A 7,323-nucleotide genomic window follows, 5' to 3' on the forward strand; every position below is an offset into this window, starting at 1 on the left:
GAACAAAGGTGGGTCGTAGACGTGCTGCTCCTTATATATGATGCCTGAACCCAAAGGTTTTAGATTGGTGATAGCATGCTGCTATTCAAGCCCGAGAACGTCGCCATCGTTATGGGCGTCCCATGTGTGGGAGAGATTGTCTCCTTCAGAAATGAGGGGGAAGGGGTCTTATATGAATTTGAGCTTGCCTACCTGAACAAAATGCATAACTGGCATCGTAATGCCATTAAGGATAACCTGTTCATACTTGTTCGAGGGAAGTTAGGAATGGAGGAGACTTTCATGAAGCTCCTCATCGTGTTCTTCATGACCACTGTCTTCTTCCCGAACACCTCCCTCAATGCGCCCACCTTCGTGGCCAGATATGCAGACAACCTGGAGACTATCGGTAATTATGCCTGGGCGCATGCCATCCACAGGTGCCTGATGGACGATCTTCCCAAAAAGGCCGCACGGGTGCAGCTGCGCTGTCAAGGGAAGTACCACAACGTCGGATACCTGAATGGTTGCTCAATCGCCCTCATTGTCTGGTTCTACGAGGTGACTGGAAGCATGAAGAAGCAACACGTTGGTCGGACACCCTGTATACTGTGTTATGGGGAGAGTACACTCATCAAGACGTTATCAATCGATCTACTTTTAAAATTCTTGGAAGGGAAAGATGTGAGGTTTTCTTTTAATCTTGTGTAATGTTCAAGCTGTCTAATTTATTGATATGACACCCCGTATACTCTGTCTAATTTGTTGTTGTTATTACTGTGTAATATTCTTGTTTATTGTATAATATATTAACTTCATGTTTAAGATATTTCACGTTATGTGTAATATACTCTATTCCTGTGTAATATACTCATGTAGTGTGTAATATACTAGCTTTATGTGTAATATCATGTCGTTCTGTGTAATATCAATGTTTAATGTGATATAATGTTAGGTTGACATCTTATCTCCTGTTTTCTTTGCAGTTCTATGCTCTTGTCCCAGCCAATGATGATGAAATTGCACTTGTTGGCCGTGGAACAAGAAAGGCGAAGGAAAGTTATGTGAGGTCGTCCCAATTGGGCATTCCCCTCCAAGGAGGTTAACAAAGAAAAAAGCAGGCCCAACAGCGGAAGAAGGAGAAGAGGATCCGAAGAAGAGAAACCGAAGAGCTGTTGGAAAACGGGGTGGGATCACTCCCCCGATGTCAATCTCCCGAAAAGGACTCAGCTGCAGTTTGCGATAGAAAGGCCTAACAGAGCTGCTGATTCTCTGAGCGGTGACGATGATGTGCATGGTTTACTTCACCGCCTACTCGCCGAGTTCGATGTGCTGCGTGACCGTATGGACGAGCGCCACGCCAATGATGTTCGGCATGAAGACGAGTTTCATCCGTCTCCTTCCTTACCCGTCCTCGGTCTGGTATGAATTTCAAAAGGGTGGCGCGGAAGACTGTTGGGCAGCACAGCACCGACAAGTCCACCGACGAGTCAATCCTTAGGCAATGACTGAGGCCGAGTACCCAGATCCTGCGGTGCCAACAGAAGGTCTAGCAAAAGTGTAGGGGCAAGAGTCGGTGACCGCGTTAGAAGGTAAACAAGTGATTGAAGGGGACTCGTCACCGGCCGCTAGAGAAGAAAAAGCTACAGCCCAGGAGGCATCTGATGGTAGTCTCGCTCGGCGTGCCTTAGAAAGTCCCGCTAAAAAGGTCCCATATAAGGGGGCCCCACTGAAAAGGGCACCATGAGTGAGGCCCCCGCCAAGGAAAATGCCCCAGAGGAGAAGCCGGTCATCGAGGGTGCATCCCCCAGAAGCGTGCCCCACCTCAGTCACAGTTATTTGAGGAATCGGACGACATACTCCAAGCGTAGAAAAAAAATGGCCACAAGGAGAGGCCGATCACCGACAACCCCGCAAGGAAGCCTACCCCCCACTAGCTCAGTTGTCCGAAGAATCGGATGACATATTCCCTGCAGCCATGCAGGCTATTGACAATCTCCTTCAGACACATTCAGGTAGGAAGAGTGTCAGAAAGGATGACAAAGAACAACTTGCGATCGTACCATATGAGCATAAGTAGGATACGCAGTCGTATACTGAGTTACAAATCCCAACTAGGGATGATTTCATGTCAAGGAAGAAGACATACCCCAGCTTCACAAGGCTGGATCAACTTGAAAAGTCAGCGTTTGATCTCTACCTAAACACTTGTGTCCATAAGTAACTTCCTCCTTCTTAAGTATATAATTTAGATATGATGTTTCCGTATATATATTCCTGTGTAACAAAATTTTCATCATATGTAAACTATATAGGTTTCTATGTAATATTTGTAGTTTCTGTGTAATTGTTTTTATTTCCTATGTAATATATAGAGATCAATTTAACATTAGTGTTTCTCTTTATGTCGCAATTCTGTCATATGGAGGAATGAGTATAGGTTCACAACCCGTCACAATCTCTCGTCCTGCTTGAAAGGAAGGAACAGGTGTCCGACGATGTGGTCACCGTTTTGGTCCTAATGCTGCGTGAGGAGTTCCTGACAAACCCCAACACGCATAAGAGGCGTGCAGTTGTCACTATGTCGTTGGCGCTTGCAATGTGAAAGTCAGGATACGCCGCCGATCAGGCACTGTGCATGATAGAGGATGTCATCTTCGGCCACAAAAATGCGGAGTTGATTCTTATGCCCATCGTACTTCATGGGCATTACCATCTGGTTATCCTCGATATTGTAGGACAGACATATATGTATTACTCTTCCCTTCAATCACCGACATACGATGCTGACGCTATCAAAATAGTAAGTTAAATCCATACAGCAATTCATCGTAGACAACAATTCAGCTGTTTAATATATAATATTATTAAATTAATACTAAGAATGTATGTCTTTCTTGTGTTGTCCGTTCCTACCCACAACAAGTACCCGGCAGTGTAGACTGCCCTATCTTCCTTATCCATTTTATGGAGCAAATCCTGGATAACGAAAAGCTCGACATCCCGCTAGCGAAAGGCCCATTCTTACGGCTTCAATACGTTGCCCGGATCCTGGAGATGCAGCGAAGGATGTCATCCTCGAATAAAAATCCCAGGACGCTGTCGTAGTGAACGACCAAGGGGGCGACTACCCGGTCAGGGGGGAAAATAACAGTGAGCTATCCAAGAGACTGACAAACAGATTGAAGCTGCGGAAGCGCAAGCCCAGGTGACTGACAAACCTGTAGGGATAGAAGAGACTGGCACAACCGAGATCGAACAACCGAAGAAAGCCGAGGGAAACGCTGAGAAGCCATTCGCTGAAGTCGCCACCGAAGTTCTGTCTGATGTTGCCATACCCCAATGATACTTGTGTCCTGTGGAAGTTTAAGTATATTGGAATTACTTGTGGACTGTCAAACTTTAACTTCTTTTGATTTACTTGTGTTCCGTCAAACCTTTTAGACCTTTGTAGGATTTTGAAAATGCGAATGTGAAGTCACACAAAAAGAAAAAAATGAAAAACGTATAATACACAGAAACAACTAACAACACACATAAACCTAACATATTACACACATACATATGTATAATAAACATGAAACCGCTCATGAGACAAATTATTTTTTACCTTCATTAGTTGTATAACTTAGAAATAAGCATTATAGAAGAAAACCCTCTGACCGTAGCACCATTCTTTAGAATATCAGATTAAAGCAAAAAAATATATATCATATTAAACATTCCAAAAACCTTATGAATGTATGTATTACACAAAAACACTAGTACAATAGTTCAGTCCGCTATGACTGCATCACATAATCGACGGCTATGATCAGTTTCGTGGCACCAATTACAATGTGACTCACGGACTTCGAATCCTTGTGACTCGATTTTCTTCCGTCTTGGACGGCCGGGTCATTTTTTGGTGATCAGGGGCCGGATTCGCAGTTTATGGTGCTCGTCACTTGGTTTGTTGGTGTCAGATATTTGGTATAAAGGTTTAGCATACGCACGGCGATACCATTCCATTGTGAAGTAATTGGCCACATAACTGTGTACGTTCGTATCTGTTTGCATGATCGCCGCACATGCATGCTTGCATGGGAGCCCATGGACTTATCATTTTTTTGCAAAAAATACTTCCGATTTCGTAAACTGACAGCATTGTTATCATTGTCAACTATTTCATAAGTGTCAGTAGTTGAACGACCCACCCTCAAGAACCTACTATCTTCAATAATCAGTTCAACCTTTTTGTGTATCTCCGGACAAAGATGCATATCCCACCTGTTTGAATGTGTGCATCTATCAGCCATTATATTTATAAGTTTGAACCTGTGAACATACAGATTCACTTAGTACAATCCATGTGTGGAGAAAGGATTTCACTGAAAATGTCTAGATATTACACAAAAAATATGTATAATACATAGTTCTTGCATGATTTAACACAAAAACAAAGAATAATACACAGAAAAATATGATATTACACGGGTAATGAAACGTAATACACATAAATTCTGTGATTTTACACAAAACAAAATATAATACACAGGAAGTAAGGAGAATTACACACGAAAGCATACCTTATTAAGTCAACCAGGCTTGTCACTGATAGATGGCGCGCCTCTTTGATCCAGCCGTTAAATGACTCCAGCATGTTGGAGTAAATCTCACACCAACACGTACCCTTAAATAAATAATTAGCCCAGTGATTAACATCCAACTTGTACAGTAACCAATCGTGTGCCTCCGGCAATGTCACCGTAAGTTCGGTAATGGCGTCATCAAACTCTTTGCATGTGTATGCGTACGCAATTTTTACAAGTATAGCCCAACATTGCTCGCACAATGTTTTGCCAAGTTTAACGTTCGCTTTAGTAAAGTTTACCTCCAAATATCGTAGCAATAACCATATGGCGACGATGGCAACACTCTCACAATCGAAGTTAAAGGCCCTTCGACCGATTCGATACGAAAGTAATAATTTCGCAGTAGTCGTCTTCACCGTATATTGCCTCACTGAGTGTGGTGAGAAACTAGGTCCAATTGTCGTCAGTTTTGTTATCAACAATCGCAAATGCCACTGGAAGATACTCTCATTCCCTTCTTTACCGATTTCTCCTAATAGAATCCCGCCGTACTTGCCGAGCAAATGAGTTCCGTCAACAAATAGCAATGGTCTACAAGCTTTTTTGAAACCAACCAAAGAAGTACGAAAAGAGAAGAAAGCGCGTTTGAATCGCTCCTCGTCCTTCTCAACTGTGACAATACTTCAGGGATTCGTCTCTGCCACCTTATCGGCGTACCACAACAACAAATCATAGCTGCTCACCTTACTATTGTGAATAGGGACTGAGCGACCTCCCTACCCATCCATGTACACTTGTATGGTAATCGCACGCCGTGTTCTCGAATGATGTCTTTTTTTATATCGATGGCTCGATACAATGGTCACTCATTCTGTCTCTGCATAATACTATCGCCGACCCATTTCTTACTGGCTTTCAGGTGAACTATCACACCGATACCCCCATCACAAGTGTGTGTCGCTTGCATTTGTTAGGTAATATCGCAAAAATCAAATAACATTAAAAGGGCATGCGGAAGCAATAATATATTTGCGATATATATTCTAATTGTTTTAATGAGCATCTTAATTTAATTAAAAGGCCTAGAAAATTACCTCTTAATGATTTTCTTTCCTTTGATGTGCCGAATTTATCTCTCGAATTGTCGTAGATCTCCTAATGCCAAACGAAAGTTCCACGCCTCTAGATCACACACCGGAATTAAGAGACAATCTCCTCTTCTTCTCCAAATAGCGGCTAGGGTTAGAGAGGAAGAGAGAGCTAGGGGATTTTCTCACTAGAGAATTGATTGAGATTTTTTTGTCTATGGTTGGAGAGGAGTCATATTTATAGAAACTTCATAAAACATGATAAACATTATTCAATTATGAGTTTTATTCGAAATATGAACCTTCATAATATGATAAACATCATTCAAGTATGAAGTCCTATTCAAAATATGAACCTTCATAATATGATAAACATTACCATAGAAGTTCCATTAGAAGTATGAGTCCTAATCTAACTAGAACCACTTTTGTCTTTGAGTCCTTATAATTTTGATTATCTATTCGACTCCATCGAATTTAAATCAAAATATAAACTTAAGACAAAAACCCTAAATCAATTTACAATTTCACTCATCCCATGAAGTAAAATTGTAAATTGACAATTTTACCCATGCACTCAAAACGTGACTGATTCTTTATCCCTTTAAGCGTGACTCCCTAGGTTCGTTCCGATTGGCAATGGGAGGATACCAAAGGACATGGGTGACACCTAGCCAGCCCCGTGATCCCACGTCGTAACCCAATTGAACACGAATGAGTAGATCATTACGAACCCTTCCGATTATGATTACCATATGTGTATAAACCTTTCGTTCTTGTATCCCAAGCGAGTGAGAGCCATGGTAATTGTCAAACTCACTGAACTCGATCACATGCAAATAACTATAGTGGGGTGAGATTACCAAACTACTCTTCGTGTCCCACACGATTAGTTTGCCTGCCTTGGCCAAGGTCTTCTAATCTCACATACTTATAGTCACATAGGATACCGCCTCGCTTTACTCCGACTGTAACGAATTCCTTTTTGGTGATCACTCACAATCGCACCGCCTCGACATAGTCGCACTCGAGGTTGGCCCTACCAAAGGTGAACCGAGCCCTAACAGACTTTCTAGTAATGCACTCAGACGTCACAAGTACATTATTTTTTTATGATACCTCGTGTCTAAAGTCCACTCATATGATCATAACCAACAATCCCAATCATCGATCATCAAAGAGTAAAACCCATGTGATTGGATTGTTGTAGTCATGTTCGAATACACCAATTCCCCAATGATGTATTTATGACATATGCTCCCACTATTCCATAGTGTTCAACTAGCACTCTTTGTCAAAGTATATGTCATACAAATCCTTATGAACCTTTAATGCCCAATTAAAGGTTCTCTGATTTGTGAACTATTTAAGTGTATAAGTACCAAACCCTTCTAGTGCTCTCATCTTTATTCCACAAAGAGTAGAAGGTTTAACTTAATATACATGGACTATGATATTCAAAACTAATTATAATGCCATCACAAGATTTATATGAACATCAAAATAAATGCCTATTTAAATATAATAAGAATGTATAATACAAATGAAATGCCCTAATACAAGTATCCTCGTTGGCATTCGAGGGCATAATCCTAACAGCATTGTCATTACTCAGATCGTCTCATCGTTCCTCTCTTTAGATGCGTAGACACGCCACTGGCAATCTACAGAAGCACACCTCA

This window comes from Dioscorea cayenensis, unplaced genomic scaffold (assembly GCF_009730915.1).
Source record: "Dioscorea cayenensis subsp. rotundata cultivar TDr96_F1 unplaced genomic scaffold, TDr96_F1_v2_PseudoChromosome.rev07_lg8_w22 25.fasta BLBR01001923.1, whole genome shotgun sequence".
NCBI lineage: Eukaryota > Viridiplantae > Streptophyta > Magnoliopsida > Dioscoreales > Dioscoreaceae > Dioscorea > Dioscorea cayenensis.